The sequence below is a fragment of the Rhinoderma darwinii genome, chromosome 7, assembly GCF_050947455.1.
Source record: "Rhinoderma darwinii isolate aRhiDar2 chromosome 7, aRhiDar2.hap1, whole genome shotgun sequence".
NCBI lineage: Eukaryota > Metazoa > Chordata > Amphibia > Anura > Rhinodermatidae > Rhinoderma > Rhinoderma darwinii.
In genome coordinates, this window is record NC_134693.1 from 68,035,268 (window position 1) to 68,056,551 (window position 21,284).

Sequence of the window (21,284 nt, forward strand, 5' to 3'; positions counted from 1 at the left end):
AATTTATTTAACCTTAATTAGGTTATTAGTAAAAATAATTGAAAAAATGAAGCAAATAAAAAAAACAGTTTACAATGATAATAATAAAAATGGAATATTGTGAGCTTTATTTTTTTTCTGTGTAGTTCTGACATTCTTTGGTACCCTGTTACTTCTGTACAGTGATGTGGAATATGCTGTTGCTATACAAGTAACAGAAATAAATAATAATAAATAAATCACCTGTATGGCAAATATGAATTTCAAAATACCCAGTCCCATACTTAGAATCCTATATTGCTAACAGCCGTTCTGGATACAGGAGTCATGGAGACGAGCAAGTCACCCTATCTTCCATTGAAGAGTTATGAGTATCCGTCAGCACAAACTTTACACAGTCCGTGCTGCTGCTAGAGGCAAGATAGCTAATAAAAGTAGAAAAATGGTTACACTCCTGCACTATAATAATTTTTCACTGAAAGTGGAGGTGCGCTTTAATGTTTTTATTCATCCAAGTTATATTATTTCTAGTACTAGTAAATTAAGTGGGCGTGTAAAGAAATGATAGAAACAGATTCCCAGCAATTATACATTTTTTTTAATTTAAATTCCAAAAATTGTTTCAAATATAACAATATATTTCCTTTTATAGATTAGAATAGTAACAAGAAAGACAAGGCAAAAAAACAAGAATATCTTTATCTTTCATTAATCCAGAATAAAGCAGACTTTGAAGAAAAAAATGCTCCTATATACGGGCGCTCAGGAGTGAATAGATTGTTTCTTCCACGAAATCGTCAGTATTGAAGCAACGATTTTATTTGAAATACAGATAAAACAATAAAATAGACTGTGCTGCAACGCGTTTCGACCACGCACTGTGGTCTTCGTCAGGCATATTCAAATTAATCCAGAATGCAGAGGCGTAGCTAGGCTTTTCAGCACCTGCGGCAAAGATTCAGTCCCCCCCCCCTACCCATACCTCTTTCCCGACATCTCCTTTCCCCTCACCATGTTTGTTTTCTCTACCAATCAAAGAGGTGTAATTTTTTTTCCACATTTTTTTTTTGTAACTCAAGCATAAAGCCATTTGTACATTTTACAAGCAATATCGTTTTATATACAACACCAGAACCAAGCTCATTACATATATACAACACCAGAACAAAGCTCATTACATATATACAGCACCAGAACAAAGCTCATTAAATATATACAGCACCAGAATCAAGCTCAGTACATATTTACAGCACCAGAATTAAGCGCTAAGTGCATACATACAGCATCAGAACCAAGATCAGTACATTTATTTATATATATATATATATATATATATATATATATATATATAGTACCAGGAAAAAAAGCTCAGTACATAAATACAACACCAGCATAAATACACCTCAATTTAGTGCAACCCCTGCCGTATAGGTTTGCACTAAATTGTATACAGCTCCTAGCATGGGCCAAAAAAACAACAAAAAAACATATCACCATCATCTTGCTGCAGATCATACAGTGACTACAGTGCTGATTAGAGGCAGAATTAACAATTACATTAAGTGACTCACAGGTGACCATCTCAGATTCTAGTTCTTATTCTCTTTTCTTCTCCATCTGGTTCAGACCTCTATTATGACTTCTCCCGGCCACAACCCATTTTTGCAGTTTGCAACTCATATGTCTTTTCAAACATTTTTGCACCAAAGATAAAGTTCTCATGGTGCCAGACACTGTGCCCCTAAATATAATAGCACCATACACTGTACTTCTAATTATAATAGCACCCTACACTATCCCTGATTAAAATAGCACCAAACACTGTGTCCCTGATTATAATAGCGCCATACACTGCACCTCTAATTATAATAGCACCATACACTGTGTCCCACACATACACCGTGCCCCCTTTAGATGGTGCCCCCTGTAGATAGTGCCCTAAATAGACCCCCTGTAGATAGTGACCCCCATAGAGCCCCTGTAGATAGTGACCCACATATAGCCACCGCTGTAGATAATGCCCACATATAGCCACTCCTGTAGATAGTGCCATACATATAGCCCCCCTGTATATAGTGCCCCACATATAGCCCCCTCTGAAAATAGCACCCCACATGTAGCCTCCCCTGTAGATAATGTCCCACATATAGCCCCCCCTGTAGATAGTGCTCCACATATAGCCCACCCCTGTATATAGTGTCCAACATATAGCCCACACCTGTAGATAGTGCCCTACATATATCTCCCCCTATAAATAGTTCTCCACATATAGCCCACCCCTGTATATAGTGCCTCACATAAAACTCCCCCTATAGTGCTCCATATATAGCCCACCCCTGTATATATCCCCCCTGAAGATATAGCCCACCCTTGTATATATTGTGCAACATATAGCCAACCGCTGTAGATAGTAACCTGCATATATATCCCCATATAAATAGTTCTCCCCATATAGCCCGCATCTGTATATAGTGCCTCACATATAGCTCCCCCTATAGTGATCCACATATAGCCCACCCCTGTATATAGCCCAGCCTTGTATATAGTCCCTCACATATGGCTCCTCCTATAGTACTCCACATATAGCCCACCTTTGTATATTCCCCCATGTAGATAAAGCCCCCCCCCCCCCCCCCCCGCCGTAGATAATGTCACTTATATTTTTATTAGGATAAAAAAAGAAACTTTACATTCTCACCTTAATCCAGTTCCCGCGCCATCCGGTGGCAATGCAGACCTGCTTTTTTTCTGAGCTGGTCTGCTGGGGTTGAACGACACAAGCGGCGCGATGATGTCATTGTGCCGCTTGCGTTGTTGAAAGGCGCTGACTGACAGGGCAAGTCATTCTGCCCTGCCAATCAGCGCCTTTCAATGACGCAAGCGGCGCAAAGAAGTAATCGCGCCGCTTCAGTTGAAAGACGCTGAATGACCAGACACGGAACGTACACGGCCATTCATCACCTATAGTGCAGAGAGGGGGTTGGCGGCGACTGGATTCAGTGGCACTGCCGCCCCCTCAAAGAGGCAGCAGGCCGCCGTCATGGACGATACGGCCCTGGCACCCCCACCTTTTCTCTTAGTTGCGCCCGGGGCACATGCCCCACCTGCCCCCCCTAGCTACGCCCCTGCAGAATGCATTCAATTTTAAATATTTTATGCCCAACCCTTTTTACCTATCTCTCCCTTACCACTTTGTCAGATGTGAGCATGTTGCTCACCTGGAAGCTCGCATTAGAGATCTGAAGGAGCAAAATGCAACACTGAGGGCGATAGACATTCTTGAGCGGAGCATGCTGCTCACTGAGCAAGCAGTTAGTGGGGTAGATCTGGAGGGTGAAGACATGGGTCAGCAGGACCAGGCAAGTAGCTGGGTTAATGTAGGGCCAGTAGAAAGGGGTCCACGTTGGGTGATGATGCGAGGATGTCAGTCTCAGAAATGGCAGCCCTAGTGGATACTGATCTCCCTAACAGCAGGGAGAAAGGCCCAGCTAGTCGGCGGGATATGGTAATGCAGGTAAGGCAAGACATTTGGTAGTTGTAGGGGATTCTAGAATTAGGAAGACGGATAGAATAATTTGTCACCAAGACCGCCTCAACCGTATGGTTTGCTGTCTCCCTGGAGCCAGAGATTGGCATGTGGTGGAACGGGTGGATAAATTACTGGGAGGGGCTGGTGATGATCCAGCTGTCGTGGTCCATGTGGGAACCAATGACAGAATACATGGTAGGTGGAGGAGCCTTAAGAATAATTTTAAAGAACTAGGCTTCAAGCTGAAGGGAAGGACCTCCAAGGTAGTATTCTCAGGAATACTGCCTGTGCCATGCGCATCACAGGAGAGACAGCGGGAGCTCAGAGAGTTTAATGCATGGTTAAGTCTTGGTGTAGAGGAGAAGGCTTTGGGTTCCTAGAGCACTGGGCTGTCTTTTCATTGGGGTACAAACGGTATTCTGCAGATCATTTGCATCTAAATGGAAGGGGGCCCGCTGTGCTGGGGGAGAGAATTCTAGCTGGGGTGGCAGAGTATTTAAACTAGGGATTAGGAGGGAGGTCAATGTAGAAAAAAAAGGCTAGTCAGGTTAGAGAAGGGTCAGACTATATTGGTGGGGGGGAGAAATAGACTGTGGAGAGGGGACTAGACAACAGGATAAGGAGATATTTTTGTTACAAAACAGGAATGAAAATAAAAATGCCCAAATAATGTAAAATAATCACATTTCTGATACCAAACGTGGCAATTTGAAGGCAAGTTAAAGTGTATGTTCACAAATGCCAGAAGTCTAGCAAGTAAAATGGGGGAGCTAGAGGCCTTGATACTGGAGGAACATATAGATATACTGTAGTTGGTGTTGCTGAAACACGGCTAGACTCTTCACACGACTGAGCTGTAAATCTACAGGGTTTTACACTGTTTCGGAAAGACAGGGCAAATAGGAAAAGTGGTGGTGTATGTCTGTGAGAAGCAATATGAAGGTGAGTGTGAAAAAGACAATAGTGGGTGAAAATTATGAGGAGTTTGAAACGATGTGGGTGGAATTAGATGAAGAGGTAAACACTGAAAAAATTACTTTTGGTGTAATCAATAGACCCCCGAATATAACTGAGGAGATGGAAGATCAGCTATATAAACAGATGGAGAGGACAGCACAGGGGGGGTACTGTAGTGACAATGGAGACTTTAATTACCGGGATATTAATTGGCCTGTAAATCAGGATATAGACCGGGGACAACTGATGTCAAATAATGGTACAAATGATAAATGGGAAATCTTAAAATCCACTTTGTATAATTATAGTGCAAAATTTATTCCTATAGGCATGGCCGGCCTTAGGTACGTGCGACCAGTGCGGTCGCACAGGGCGCCAGCCGCCACGCTGTAAGGGGGCGTCAGCGGGTGTGCATGCCCCGTGCCGTGGCCAATATTCGGGGCACCAGTGGGTCAGGTGCCGCTCACTAACTGCACTGACCTCAAAGCTGGCTGCCCCACGCCACTGCCAAAAATCCCCTCTACGGTTGAAATGCCGTCGGCTGTGATGACCATTCGTGCATAGTGAAGTCACTTCCTCTGCAGTGATTGGTCGTTGTGATCACATGATATATTCTCTATTCAATATTGCAAACGCTCACTCACTCTTCCTGATCTGCATCCTGAATGACGAGACAGGTGTGATGACATCATTCAGGACGCAAGACAGGGAGGAGTTACCGTGCTATCTGCCTGGGCTGGTGGGGACACCGAAGAACGTTTTTCTCCAGGGCGGCTCAAGCAGCACCAGTGGGCAGTGTTTGTGAGAAGCCCAGCAGGTCAGTCAATGAGTGTGGACTTTAACCCCTAGGCGCACGAGGACGCAACTGTACGTCCATGCGGCCAGTGTCTTAAGGCACAGGGACGTACAGTTACTGAGTGGTTCCCGGTGCACACTGTCGGCGACAGTGTGCACCGGGAACCAGGAGGCCAGCTGTCCCTGACAGCTGACACTCCACTGTATGCCGATCAGCGGCTTATTTCCGCTGATTCCGGCAATTAACCCCTTGATTGCGGTGATCGATTGCAATCACCGCATTCAGGGGTTTCTAGCTCATCGGCAGACCTCACGATGAAATCGTGAGGTTTGCAGATGGCTAGCATGGCGATCGGAGGCCAAGTAATGGCCTCCATGTCTGCCATGTACGGAAGCCTATCAGGATCAGCCTCCTGATAGACTTCCTGTCAGTGACAGGACGTCACTGCCGTTTGCGATGCACACTGTCGATGACAGTGTCTGTGACACTGTCGGCGACAGTGTGCATCGGGAACTGGGAGGCCAGCTGTCCCTGACAGCTGACACTCCACTGTATGCCGATCAGCGGCTTATTTCCGCTGATTCCGGCAATTAACCCCTTGATTGCGGTGATCGATTGCAATCACCGCATTCAGGGGTTTCTAGCTCATCGGCAGACCTCACGATGAAATCGTGAGGTTTGCAGATGGCTAGCATGGCGATCGGAGGCCAAGTAATGGCCTCCGTGTCTGCCATGTACGGAAGCCTATCAGGATCAGCCTCCTGATAGACTTCCTGTCAGTGACAGGACGTCACTGCCGTTTGCGATGCACACTGTCGATGACAGTGTCTGTGACACTGTCGGCGACAGTGTGCATCGGGAACCGGGAGGCCAGCTGTCCCTGACAGCTGACACTACACTGCATGCCGATCAGCGGCTTATTTCCGCTGATTCCGGCAATTAACCCCTTGATTGCAGTGATCGATTGCAATCACCGCATTCAGGGGTTTCTAGCTCATCGGCAGACCTCACGATGAAATCGTGAGGTTTGCAGATGGCTAGAATGGCGATCGGAGGCCAAGTAATGGCCTCCGTGTCTGCCATGTACGGAAGCCTATCAGGATCAGCCTCCTGATAGACTTCCTGTCAGTGACAGGACGTCACTGCCGTTTGCGATGCACACTGTCGATGACAGTGTCTGTGACAATGTCGGCGACAGTGTGCATCGGGAACCGGGAGGTCAGCTGTCCCTGACAGCCGACACTTCACTAGTTGCCGATCAGTGGCTCATTGCCGCTGATTTCTGCAATTAACCCGTTACATGCGGGGCTCGATTGTGATCCCCGCATGTACAGGGTTTGTAGCATATCAGCAGCCCCCATGCAACCGTGCGGGCTGCTGATGCTTGTGATGGCACCCGGGGGCCAAACAACGGCCCCCGAGTCTGCCATGTATGTCAGCCTATGAGGATCAGCCTCTGCTGGTCCTCGTAGACAAACTGTCACGTCACACTGACAGTTGGAATACGTTACACTACCTAGGTAGTGTAATGTATTCTAACAGCGATCAGAGCTGCAGGTCAAAAAAGAAAGTGTAAAAAGTAAAAGAAAAATTAATAAACAAAAAAATAAAGTGTCAAAAGTAAAGAAAAAATTAAAAAAAAGTTAATAAAAAAGATTTTTTTTTCCTATAATAAGTCTCTTATTATAGGGAAAAAATGATACCGTTAAAAAACAGTACACATATTTGGTATCACCGCGTTCGTAACGACCCAATCTATAAAACTATAATGTAATTTTTAGCGCACGGTGAACGCCGCAAAAAAACTAAACTAAAAACAATGCCAGAACCACTATTTTTTGGTCACCACCCCTCCCAAAATATACAATAAAAAGTGATCAAAAAGTCGCATGTACCCGGAAATAGTACCAATAAAAACTTCAACCCGTCCCGCAAAACACAAGCCCTTTCACCGCTTTTCTGACTGAAAAATAAAAAAGTTACGGCTCTCAGAATATGGTGACACAGAAAAGAAATTATTTTATAAAGAAGTGATTTTATTGTGCAAACGCTGCAAAACATAAAAAAACTATATACATATGGTATCGCCGTAATCGTACCGACCCGCAGAATAAAGTAAAATTGTCATTTATAGCGCATTATGAATGCCGTAAGAAATAAAGAATTTAAAACGCCAAAATCACTGTTTTTGGCCACCAAAGCTCTAAATAAAATGTAATAAAAAGTGATCAAAAACTTGCATCTACCAAAAAATGGTACCAATAAAAACTACAGCTTGTCCTGCCAAAAAAAAGCCCTCACACCGCTTAATTCATGGAAAAATAAAAAAGTTATGGCGTTTGGAAGGCGGGGAGTGAAAAACTAAAATGGAAAAGCAAAAAAGGATCAGTCCTGCAAAGGTTAATTAATTTCTATTAAAAAAATAAATTATTACCACATGTGGGGTATTGTCATAGTCGGGAGAGATTGCGTTACAAATATAGGGCCACTTTTTCGCCTTTATCCCTTGTGAAAATGAAAAAATGCAACATTTTAGTGGACAAAAATGTTTAGATTTATTTTCACGGCCTAATTCTACTAAATTCTGCAAAAGACCTGTGTGGTATAAATGCTTACTAAACCCCTAGAAATATTACTTGAGGGGTCTAGTTTCCAAAATGGGGACACTTTTGGGGGGTTTCCACTATTTTGTTCCCTCCAGGGGGTTGCAATCGCGACATGGCACTAAAAACTAATCCAGCAAAATCTGTGCTCCAAAATCCAAATGGCGCTCCCTCCCTTCTGAGCGCTGCCGTGGGTCCAAACAGCAGTTTATTACCACATATGGGGTATTTCCGTAATCGGGAGAAGATGCTTTACAAATGTTGGGGTGAATTTTTTACTTTATTCCTTGTAAATATTAAAAATGTCTATGTTATTTCAGAAAAAAAGTAGATTTTCATTTTCACAGACTAACTCCAATAAATATAGCAAAATACCTGTGGGGTCAAAGTGCTAACTATACCCCTAGATAAATTCCTTGAGGGGTCTAGTTTCCAAAATGGGGTCACTTTTGGGGAGTTTCCACTGTTTTGGCACCACAAGACCTCTTCAAACTCGACATGGTGCCTAAAATATAATCTAAAAATAAGCAGGCCCCATAATCCACTGGGTGCTCCTTTGCTTCTGAGGCCGGTGTTTCGGTCCATTACCACACTAGGGCCACATGTGGGATATTTCTAAAAACTGCAGGACCTGGGCAATAAATATTGAGTTGTATTTCTCTGGTAAAACCTTCTGTATTATACAATTTTTTTTATTACTAATGAATTTCGGCAAAAAAAAGAGAAATTTGTAAATTTCCCCTCTACTTTGCTTTATTTCCTGTGAAACGCCTAAAGGGTTAAAATACTTTCTGAATGCTATTTTGAATACTTTGAGGGGTGCAGTTTTTAAAATAGGGTGATTTATTGGGGTATTATAAAATATAAGGCCCTCAAAACCACTTCAGAACTGAACTGGCCCCTGTAAAAATAGCGTTTGGAAATTTTCTTGAAAATGTGAGAAATTGTTGCTAAAGTTCTAAGCCTTGTAACGTCCTAGAAAAATAAAAGGATGTTCAAAAAATGATGCAAATATAAAGTACACATATGGGAAATGGTAACTAGTGACTATTTTGTGTGGTATTACTATCTGTTTTACAAGCAGATACATTTAAATTTAGAAAAATGCTAATTTTTGCTACATTTTGGTGTTTTTCACAAATAAATATTAAATTTAATCGACCAAATTTTTCCACTATCATAAAGTACAATATGTCACGAGAAAACAATCTCAGAATCGCTTGGATAGGTAAAAGCATTCCGGAGTTATTACCACATAAAGTGACACAGGTCTGATTTGAAAAAATCGGCTGTGCCACAAGATCAAAACAGGCTGCGTCCTAAAGGGGTTAAATGAATGGGGCACTGATGGGGGTCTAAAAAGGGCAATAATAGCAAGTGGGCAGAGGATTCAGTACCACCTTGGTGCCCTTTTGCCACTTATTGCTCCTTTTGTGTCCTTTTGTTCAGTGCCCCCTTGATGCCCATTTGCCTTTTTCTTCCCCCTTTATTGTTCTTCAGTGACATAAGGTGCTACAGGGGCAATAAGTGGCAAATGGGCACCATTGTGGAACTGAACGACACTAAAGTGTTAATAGATGTCAAATAGGCACAGAATTCAGTGTTGATCATTTTTTGCCCTTTTAACCCCTTCCCTCTTTGGGCACTTTTGACCTTCCTGACAGAGCCTCATTTTTTAAATCTGACATGTTTCACTTTATGTGGTAATAACTCCGCAATGCTTTTACCTATCCAAGCGATTCTGAGATTGTTTTCTCGTGACACATTGGACTTTATGTTACTAGCAAAATTTGCCCAATACATTCAGTATCTAATTGTGAAAAACACCAAAATTTTGCGAAAAATTGCAAAAATTTGCTTTTTTCTCAATTTAAATGTATCTGCTTGTAAGACAGGCAGTTATAACACACAAAAATGTTGCTAACTAACATCCCCCATATGTCTACTTTAGATTGGCATCATTTTTTGAACATCATTTTATTTTTCTAGGATGTTACAAGGCTTAGAACTTTAGCAGCAATTTCTCACATTTTCAAGAAAATTTTCAAAATGCTATTTTTACAGGGGCCAGTTCAGTTGTGAAGTGGCTTTGAGGTCCTTAGATATTAGAAACCCCCAATAAGTCACCCCATTTTAAAAACTGCACTCCTCAAAGTATTCAAAACAGCATTTAGAAAGTTTCTTAACCCTTTAGACATTGCGCAGGAATTAAGGCAAAGTAGAGGTGAAATTTACAAAGTTCATAATTTTTTTCCAGAAATTCATTTTTAATCCATTTTTTTTTGTACCATAGAAGGTTTTACCCAAGAAATGCAACTCAATATTTATTGCCCAGGTTCTGCAGTTTTAGAAAATATCCCACATGTGGCTCTAGTGTGCTACTGGACTGAAGCACCGGCCTCCGAAGCAAAGGAGCACCTAGTGGATTTTGGGCCTCCTTTTTATTAGAATATATTTTAGGCAGCATGTCAGCTTTGAAGAGGTCTTGTGGAACTAAAACAGTGGAAACCCCCTAAAAGTGACCCCATTTGGGAAACTACACCCCTCGATGAATTTATTTAGGGGTGTAGCAAGCATTTTGACCCGCCACTTTTTTTGAAAAAAGTTTTGGAACTAGGCCATGAAAATGAAAATCTAAATTTTTTCAAATAAAATGTAGGTTTAGCTATTTTTTATTCATTTCCAAAAGAACTAAAGTAGAAAAAGCACCACAACATTTGTAGAGCAATTTCTCCCAAGTAAAACAATACCCCACATGTGGTAATAAACGGTTGTTTGGAGACACGGCAGGGCTTAGAAGGGAAAGAGCGCCATTTGGCTCTTGGAACTCAAATTTAGCAGGAATGGTTTGCGGAGGCCATGTCACATTTGCAAAGCCCCTGAAGTGACAAAACAGTGGAAACCCCCAACAATTGACCCCATTTTGGAAACTATACCCCTTGTGGAAATTATCTAGGGGTATAGTGAGCATTTTGACCCCACAGGTTTTTTGCAGAAATTTTTGGAAGTAGGCTGTGAAAATGAAAATCTACATTTTTTCCAAATAAAATGTAGGTTTAGCTAATTTTTTTTAATTTCCACAAGGACTAAAGGAGAAAAAGCACCATAAAATTTGTAAAGAAATTTCTCCCGAGTAAAACAATACCCCACATGTGGTAATAAGCGGCTGTTTGGACACACGGCGAGGCTGAGAAGGGAAAGAGCGCCATTTGGCTCTTGGAGCTCAAATTTAGCAGGAATGGTTTGCGGAGGCCATGTCGCATTTGCAAAGCCCCCGAGGGAACAAAACAGTGGAAACCCCCGACAAGTGACCCCATTTTGGAAACTACACCCCTTGAGGAAATTATCTAGGGGTATAGTGAGCATTTTGACCCCACAGGTTTTTTGCAGAAATTTTTGGAAGTAGGCTGTGAAAATGAAAATCTACATCTTTTCAAATAAAATGTAGGTTTAGCTAATTTTTTTTCATTTCCACAAGGACTAAAGGAGAAAAAGCACCATAAAATTTGTAAAGCAACTTCTCCCGAGTAAAACAATACCCCACATGTGTTCACAAACATCTGTTTGGACACACGGTAGGGCTCAGAATGGAACTAGCACCATTTGGATTTTGGAATGGTTTCTGGGCGCCATGTCACATTTGCTGAGCCCCTGTAGTACTAGTACAATGGAAACACCCCAAAAGTGACTCCATTTGGAAAACTGCACCCCCTGAGGAATCATCTAGGGGTATAGTGCAAATTTTGATCCCAAAGGTTTTTTGCTGAATTAATTAGAATTAAGCCATGAAAATGAAAAATATTTTTTTTTTCCAACAGATGTAGTTTTAGATCAACATTTTTCATTTTTACAAGGATTAAAGAAGAAAAAGCACCCCAACATTTGTAAAGAAATTTCTCCCGAGTACGGTAACACCCCATATGTGGTTATAATCAGCTGTTTACATATATGGGAGCATTCAGAAGAAAAGGAGCGGTATTTATCTTTATCGTAGATTTTGCTGGAATGGTTTGCGGACGCCATGTTGCATTTGCAAAACCACTAATGTACCAAACAAAAGTGACCCCGTTTTAGAAACTACACCCCTAAAGGCATTTATCAAGGGGTGTAGTGAGAATTTAGACTCCACAGGTGTTTTTCAGAAATGAATACGCCGTGGATGGTGCAAAGTGAAAATTGCAATTTCTCCACTGATATGCCCATTCACCGCACAATATGTTGTGCACCTAGAAAATCTTACCCTATAAATTGTAAAGCGTGTTCTCCCGGGTATGGTAATGCCTTACTTGCAGCCATAAATTGCTGTTTGGGCACACTGTAGGGCTAAGAAGGGAAAGACCGCCATTTTGAGCATGGATTTTGCTTGGTAGTAGTTCTGTTTGGGGTTTTGCTGGTATTTCAGTTTATAATGTGGGGGCATATGTAATCTGTGTGGAGTACATCAGGGTATATGTAATCTGTGCGGAGTACATCAGGGCATAATAAGAGGGTATAATAATGGGGTAAATAATACAATTATCCATAGATGTGTGTTACGATGTGAAGCGATCCATTATGCGCAGGCCGGTGTCACACTGATAAACGGTTTTCTTTCTTATCCCCCTTCTGTAACGCTCTGCACCTTTTGGGGACTTTTTCTCCTTCGTAGTTTGGGAAATATTGCTGGGAAAGTTTTGCGTTGGTATAATACGGGCACCCTCACTTCCAGCGGATGTGCTATGTCCCTTCCCTTTCCTAGTTCCTAAATACTAGGGCCCTGAAACTGAAGGAATGTTCCCCTCCGGCCTGCGCATTGAGATGTTTTACATCACCGCATTACTAGTGCCATAACTTTTTTATTTTTCAGTTGATTGAGCGGTGTGCGGGCTTGTTTATTGCGAGACGGGCTGTAGATTTTATTGGTACCATTTTAGAACACATACGACTTTTTGATCACTTTTTATTTCATTTTTTGGTAAAGGAAATTACCAAAAACAAGCAATTCTGGAATAGTTTTTTATTGGGTTTTTTTTTCGGCATCCACAGTGCGCCCTAAATTACATGTTAGCTTTATTCTGCGGGTCGATACGATTACGGCAATACCAAATTTATATAGTTTTTTTTATGTATTGCAGCTTTTGCACAATAAAATCACTTTTTTTATAAAATCATTTGTTTTCTGTGTCGCCATATTCTAAGACCCATAACTTTTTTATTTTTGCGTGCACAAAGCGGTGTCAGGGATTATTTTTTGCGGGACGGATTGTCGTTTTTATTAGTACTATTTTGGAGTAAATGTGACTTTTTGATCACTTTTTATAGCATTTTTTGGAAGGAGATGTGACCTAAAAACAAAGATTCTGGCGTTGTTTTTCATGTTTTTTTTTACGGCGTTCACCGTGCGGGATAAATTACATAATAGTTTTGTAGTTTGGGTTGTTACGTACTCGGCGATACCAATTATATATAGTTTTTTTTATTTATTGCAGCTTTTGCACAATAAAATCACTTTTTTTATAAAATCATTTGTTTTCTGTGTCGCCATATTCTAAGACCCATAACTTTTTTATTTTTGCGTGCACAAAGCGGTGTCAGGGATTATTTTTTGCGGGACGGATTGTCGTTTTTATTAGTACTATTTTGGAGTAAATGTGACTTTTTGATCACTTTTTATAGCATTTTTTGGAAGGAGATGTGACCTAAAAACAAAGATTCTGGCGTAGTTTTTCATGTTTTTTTTTTTAGGGCATTCACCGTGCAGGATAAATTACATAATAGTTTTGTAGTTTGGGTCGTTACGGACGCGGCGGTACCAATTATGTATATATTTTTTTAATTTTTACGGTTTTTCCCATAATAAAAGACTTACTATGGGAAAAAAGTCAGTTTAGCTTTATTTTTATTTGAAAAGTGTGTGTTTTTATTGTTTTACCACATTTTTATTACGTTTTTTTTACTTTTTTTACTTGTCCCACTTGGGGACTTGAGGGCCTGATGCCCCGATCGCTATCATCGGCTCCCGTACAAGGCAAACTCGGACGCCATTTTCTGGCATCCGATTGCCACAGCAACCCAGCGATTGCGTCACTGGGTTGCTCTATTGAGCGCAGCATCTGAGGGGTTAATCAGCCGAATCGGAGAATAGCTCCGGTCCTGGCAGTTACAGGAGGGTGCCAGCTGTATAATACAGCTGTTACCCCGCGGTGATAGTGCCGGCTCTGTTTCTGAGCTCGCACCATCACTGCGCCGTACCTATACGGCGCTTTGCGGGAAGCACCTCCCGACAGCGCCGTATATATACGGCGGATGTCGGGAAGGGGTTAAACCCTGTTCAGATTACGTTAAAAGCTATGTACACCTTTAAAATTGTTTTGTTTTTTTGAATAAAAATTTGTATCTTTGACTTTGGTGAAACTTTGTAATTACAGTTTATTAAATTATTTTTACTTTTTGAGTTACAGCTGCTTTGTATCCTGTATAAGGAGCAGCTGTATCTAGCGCTGAGACTTGAATCTGTCAGGTCAGCGGCTCCTGAGTGTCAGAAACACAGAGATACAGAGACACGCGGGACCCGCTATCACTGAATCTGTTAGTGCTTCTGATCTGACGGATACAGGTCTCAGCGCATGATACAGCTGCTCTGTATACAGAATACAAAGCAGCTGTATATCAAAAAGTTAAAATAATTTTTAATAGAAAAAAAAGGGGTTGTGAAAATTAAAAAAAAGAACTTATAATTACCTCTCTCCTCTCAGACGTACCTGCATTAGCGACTCCAGTTACTTCTGTTCTCTGTTTGTATACAACGGTGACATCATGTAGACAGTACACCACCACTGTACACACAGAACAGAGATGACAGAAGCCCCCAGCGCAGGAATGTCTGGGAGGAGAGAGGTAAGTATGGGCTGCTTTTTTATTTGAAGCCCTCTTCTCCTGCTGCTACATAAAAAGTTTAAACCCAGATAACCACTTTAACCTCTTAACGCTATCCGTGTATTTATGGCGGATGTGCATTCCAACAATATGGCACGTGCCACTGTGTGTGATCTGTGGTGTTACATAGGTAACACTAATACATTATCTGTACTCAGAGAGTTATCACTGTGTGTTATCTGTGGTGTTACATAGAACTGCGGGTAACACTAATACATTATCTGTATTCAGAGAGTTATCACTGTGTGTTATCTGGGGTGTTACATAGGACTGCAGGTAACATCTACTATATTATCTGTACTCAGAACCGGCCTTAGGGGTGTGCGACCTGTGCCTTTGTACAGGGCGCATCACTCCAGCATGTGGAAGGTGGCGCTGTGCTGGCTTCCTTCCCCTGCTTGTTTCACTCAGTAGCGTCGCTGTCGCTGTAACAGCCATAGCGGCTGCTATCGACGACAGCGGGCATAAGGGGTGCATACCGCCCATCGGGACAGGCCCCCTCATAGCCAGCGGTGCCGCTAACAGCCGCTGCGGCTGCTACGGCGGTAGCGACGCCACTATAACAGAGCAGGGAGGTATCTTCCTGCTCTGCTATCTACCAGCGCCAATGTAGCTCCCTGAAGGAGCGGAATCCCCGTGTGGTGGGGGATTCCGCTCCTGGACGGAGCGCTTGATCTCTCTGTCCATATATGGACAGTGACATCAGGGGCAACTCCTGAAGCGGAATCCCCGTCCACAGCGATGCCACTCCAGAAGCTAGTGACGTCACAGTCCGTGAATGGACACAGACGACAGGGGCTTCTCCTGGAGTGGAATCCCCGATCACAAAGTCGGCAATGCTGTGGATGGGGATTCCGCTTCAGTTGCCCCTGATGTCACTGTCCATATATGGATTCTCGTCCCTACCTTACTAGCACCACGCCAATAGACTGAGGAGTGCATCCCAATATCAATTTTTGATTACTACTGTCCATATATGGACAGGGACATCAAGCGGAGCACTCCAGGAACGGAATCTCCAGCCACATGGGGATTCCGCTCCTTCAGGGAGCTACAGTGGCATTATCTACAGGAAGTGGGGTGCTATCTACAAGGGGGCTGTGGGCTGTGTGGCACTACCTACAAGGGGGCTGTGTGGAGTGACACTACCTACAGAGTGCTGTTTGGTACTACCTACAAGGGGGCTGAGTGGCACTACCTACAGAGGGCTGTGTGGTACAACCTACCGGCGGCTGTGTGGCACTACCTGAAAGGGGGGGTGTGCCACTACCTACAAGGGGGCTGTCTGGCACTACCTACAAAGGGACTGTATGGCACTACCTACAATGGGGCTGTGTGACAGTATCTTCAGGAGGCTGTGTGGCACTATCTACAGGGGGCTGTGTGGCACTATCTACAGGGGGCTGTGTGGCACTACCTACAAGGGGGCTGTGTGGCACTACCTACAAGGGGACGGTGTGGCATTACCTACAAGGGACTGTGTGGCACTACCTACAAGGGGGCTAGGTGGCACTACCTGCAGGGGGCTGTGTGGCGCTACCCGCAGGGGGCTGTGTGGCACTACCCACAGGGGCTGTGTGGCACTACTTACAGGGGCTGTGTGGAACTATCTACCGGGGGCTTTGTAGCACTACCTACAATGGGAATCTTTTAGTGGGGGGCTGATGGTCATTTTACTGTGAGTGGGGGCTGATGTTATTTTACTGTGAGGGGGGGCTGATGGTGTTCAAGTGGTTTCCACCACTGAGCTCCAATTGAAATGGATAGGCGTCAGAAAATACCTGCGGCGCTTGTTTGGTGCTTTTTTGCCTGCGTCTTTTGAATTATCTTCAACGGCTTAAAAAAACGCAAAAAAAAGGTCAAACAACGCTGTCAATTCCTGAAGGAATTTTAAGGCAAATTTTTTTTGCCTTACAAAAAACGCTGTGTGAACAAACCCTAAGAGTGTAGTGCCTGTTTTTAGCCATTTTCTGTCTTTCTATATACAATTTTTGGTAGGGGTGCCCTGAGGAAATTTTATTTTTTCAGTGGTGCCTCGAGTCCAAAAAGGTTGGGAAACTCTGTACTAGGCTACAGGATCACGCCGGCCTATGCAAGGATCCCGTCGTGGAGCAGCTTAGTTCATCGTGGGAACGGGGCCTAGGTGAGTACAATTTTTTTGTTTGGGGGCACTGTCTACAAGGGGGAGGTGGGGACTGCATGGCACGATCTACAAGGGGGAGTTGGGGGATGTATGGCATTGTCTACAGGGAGGCTGTATGGCACAATCTATGGGGGGGTACTATCTACAAGGGGGGCTGTGTGTGGCAGCCAGGGGAGGGGGGCATTATACTGTTTGGGAGCCACTAAGCAGACATTATATTGTGTAGGGGTACTACAAGGGGCAATATACTGTGTGTGGCACTTAGGGGGCATAATACTGTGTGGGCACAATTAGAGGACAAAATACTGTGTCCTTGAAGGGGTTATAATACATTATATTATTATTATACTGTATGGGGGGCACTAAAGGGGCATTATACTGTGTGGGCACAATATAGGGCATTATACCGTGGGGGGCATTATACTGTTTTTATGGGGCATTATTTTTATGATGGGGTGGGGCGCCAAAAAGATAAATTTGCACAGGGCGCCACCTATCCTAAGGCCGGCCCTGCCTATAGGTAACAAGTATAAACTACTAAAATTAAACCCCACAAGGCTTACAACTTCTGTAGAAAGGGCAATATATGACAAAAAAAGGGGCATTTAAAAAATACAAATCTGTGGGTACAGCTGTAGCCTTTGGTAATTATAAAGAGCTTAATAAAATCTGCAAAAAAGTAATAAAATCAGCAAAAATATAAAATGAAAGGCAGGTGGCCAAGGATAGTAAAACAAATCCCCAAAAAATATTCAAGTATATAAATGCAAAGAAGCCAAGGTCTGAACATGTAGGTCACGGGGGATCAAGAGAAGGCAGAGTTGCTAAATAGGTGTTTTAGCTCTGTATATACAACAGAAGAAAGAGCAGATGATGTAGCCGGTGCCAGCGCTGTTAATACATCAATTAATTTACTGAATTGGCTGAATGTAGATATGGTCCAAGCTAAATTAAATAAAATAAATGTGCACAAGGCCCCGGGCCCAGATGTGTTACACCCTAGAGTTCTTAAAGAGCTTAGTTCAGTTATTTCTGTCCCCCTCTTCATAATATTTAGAGATTCTCTAGTGACTGGTATAGTGGCAAGGGACTGGCGCAGGGCAAATGTGGTGCCTATTTTCAAAAAGGGACCTTTGTCTTTCACGGGTATAGACCAGTTAGCTTAACATCAATCGTGGGAAAAATGTTTGAGGGGCTATTGAAGGACTATATACAGGATTATGTGACAAAAAATAGTATTATAAGTGACAGCCAGCACGGTTTTACTAAGGACAGAAGTTGTCAAACCAACCTGATTTGTTTTTATGAAGAGGTGAGCAGAAGCCTAGACAGAGGGACCGCTGTGGATATAGTGTTTTTGGACTTTGTAAAGGCATTTGACACTGTCCCTCATACACATCTAATAGGTAAATTAAGGACTAAAGGTTTAGAAAGTATAGTTTGTAATTGTATTGAGAATTGGCTCAAGGTCCGTATCCAGAGAGTTGTGGTCAATGATTCCTACTCTGAATGGTCCCCGGTTGTAAGTGGTGTACCCTAGGGTTCCGTGCTGGGACCACTATTATTCAATTTATTTATTAATGATATAGAGGATGGGATTAATAGCACTATTTCTATTTTTGCAGATGAAACCAAGCTATGCAGTATTGTTCAGTCTATGAAAGATGTACGTAAATTGCAAGCTGATTTGGATGCTGTTTGGGCATCCACTTGGCAAATTAGGTTTAATGTAGATAAATGTAAAGTTATGCATCTGGGTACCAACAATCTGCATGCATCATATGTCCTAGGGGTAGCTACACTGGGAGAGTCACTTGTTGAGAAGGATCTGGGTGTACTTTTAGATCATAAACTAAATAACAGCATGCAATGTCAATCAGCTGCTTCAAAGGCCAGCAAGATATTGTTGTGTATTAAAAGAGGCATGGACTGGCGGGACAGGGATATAATATTACCACTTTACAAAGCATTATTGCAGCCTCATCTAGAATATGCAGTTCAGTTTTGGACTCCAGTTCATAGAAAGGATGCCATGAAGTTGGAAAAAATACAAAGAAGTGCAACTAAACTAATAAGATTCATGCAGAATCTAAGTTATGAGGAAAGATTAATGGAATTAAACCTATTTAGTCCTGAAAAGAGACGACTAAGGGGGGACATGATTAACTTATATAAATATATGAATGGCACATACAAAAAATATGGTGAAATCCTGTTCCCGGTAAAACCCCCTCAAAAAACAATGGGGCACTCCCTCCGTCTGGAGAAAAAAAGGCTCAATCTGAAGAGGCGACAAGCCTTCTTTACTTTGAGAAGTGTGAATCTATGGAATAGTCTACCGCAGGAGTTGGTCACAGCAGGGACAGTGGTTGGCTTTGAAAAAGGCTTAGATCATTTCCTACAACGAAAAAATATCAGCTCCTATGTCAATGTGTACAAATTTTTCCCATCACTTGGTTGAATTTGATGGACATGTGTCTTTTTTTCAACCGTACTAACTATGTAACTATGTAACTTCAACCCAAGAGTGAGGGACAAAAAAAAACCGAGAATAAAAATACACAACTACACCAAAATAGCCCATTTAAGAAAACAACATTATCTCCACCACATATCTTTATATTTCGCTACGTATCAATCTGACCTGTTCTTGACATTGAATCTATCCTTTTTGATGGAGTCTTAACTGACAACCAATAATTTGGAATACATTTTTTAGCCATAAACTACATTTATCCAATCGGGATGGATTTTATAACTGCTTTTTAATAATTTTTATCAAGGATAAATCTTCCAAAATACCCAACCTAATATTATGTAGGATTAATACTTCATAAATATACAAAATATATAATATTCTATATTCAACCAATATTTCTCCATTATGGGACAATTCAACATCAAGTGAATCAAGACAGTCTCTCTGCCTCCACATTTTGGGCACGTGTTATTATCTCATGCATTAATTGCAAATAAAAAAGATTTTTGTATGCATTTTGTAAGTATTCCAATACATTGCAAGCTGCTTTATGCCATTCAGAGCTAATTCCGTCAGACAAACTCCTTGTTGGCTCACTCTCCAGCCCCTCCTTTCTTTTCCTGAACGCTCATCTAGTTGATGAAATTAGATTTGATCAGAATTGAGCTTCCAGAAAAAAAGGAGGGGCGGTAGCACTTCCTTCAATTTGCTGCATATGAATGACCGTTGATGGCATGGGATCAGGGGCACGGGATCAGAAGCCTAATAGAATGCCTATCAGTGTTACGCTGACAGGCAAAATACACTGAAGTACAGGTGTATTGCAGTGCAATATTGCAATATATGCGCTACCAAGCTGACCAAGCGATCGCATAGCACAAAAAAAGTCCCCCCCCCCCGAAAAATACTTTGTTGTGTATATATATATATATATATATATATATATATATATAGTGCACACGAATGGTATTGTCGCATCCATAACGACCCAAACTTTAAAACGAACACGTTATTTAACGGTAAACGACATGAAAAAATGTAATAAAAAACAATGCCAGAATATAATTTTTTGTTCATTCCACCTGGCTTCCTTCCCCTGCTTGTTTCACTCAGTAGCGTCGCTGTCGCTGTAACAGCCATAGCTGTTGGTAGCAAGAATATATGTATATGTACACCCACACTTTCAGAAAGGTCGGAGCAGGCTAAGTAAAGAATTTCCCACAAAGCTATCTCCACAATCGCAAATAAAAATATATACTTAGCCGCTCTGATGACCAAATGAGTCTACAGACACAAGTCCAACGTTCTGAGAGTGTGCTCCCTCTCTTTTCTCCACCTTGAGGAAAGGTAATGATACGATGTGCAGGTTTAATAGATGTTGGTTAACTTGATGTTAAGTTAACTGAGCTTTGTAGTTCTACTGCTGTCCCGGGATCTTCCAGATCTTCAAAATAACCTAATGCGGGAAAGTCGACAATAGAATAGCACCGCCAGCAAAACGTAGATATGTAAGGATTTATTTGTACTCACAAAAGGAAGTATAAAAACATCATGAAGAAAAAACGTGGCACACCAAGTCTTCGCCCGACCCTGGGTTTCGCCGTATTGGCTTCTTTTGGGCAGGCAAGGTATCACAGGTGCTTTTTAAACAGTTTGAAATTGCCGCCATAAAATCAAATGTAAGTACCATTGTTAAAATGATATAAATATTATAAATCTAAATACATTTTTAAACAAACATATAAAAATACAAAATTATGTAAAATATATAAAATTAATTTTATGTGTACACAGATATATAACACCATTGGTGTCAGAGATTTCAAAATTTCACCAAAACAGATGTACATACATTTCAAATTTATATAAATATTATTATGCCT

At 42.0% G+C, this 21,284-nt stretch overlaps 1 protein-coding gene across 1 annotated transcript in view; it reads left to right on the forward strand.

Annotated features, from left to right (window-relative positions):
• LOC142657460 (regulator of G-protein signaling 21-like) overlaps positions 1–21,284 on the forward strand; it is a 121,734-nt gene that overhangs the window by 88,609 nt on the left and 11,841 nt on the right. The gene's annotated exons all lie outside the window — the stretch shown is intronic.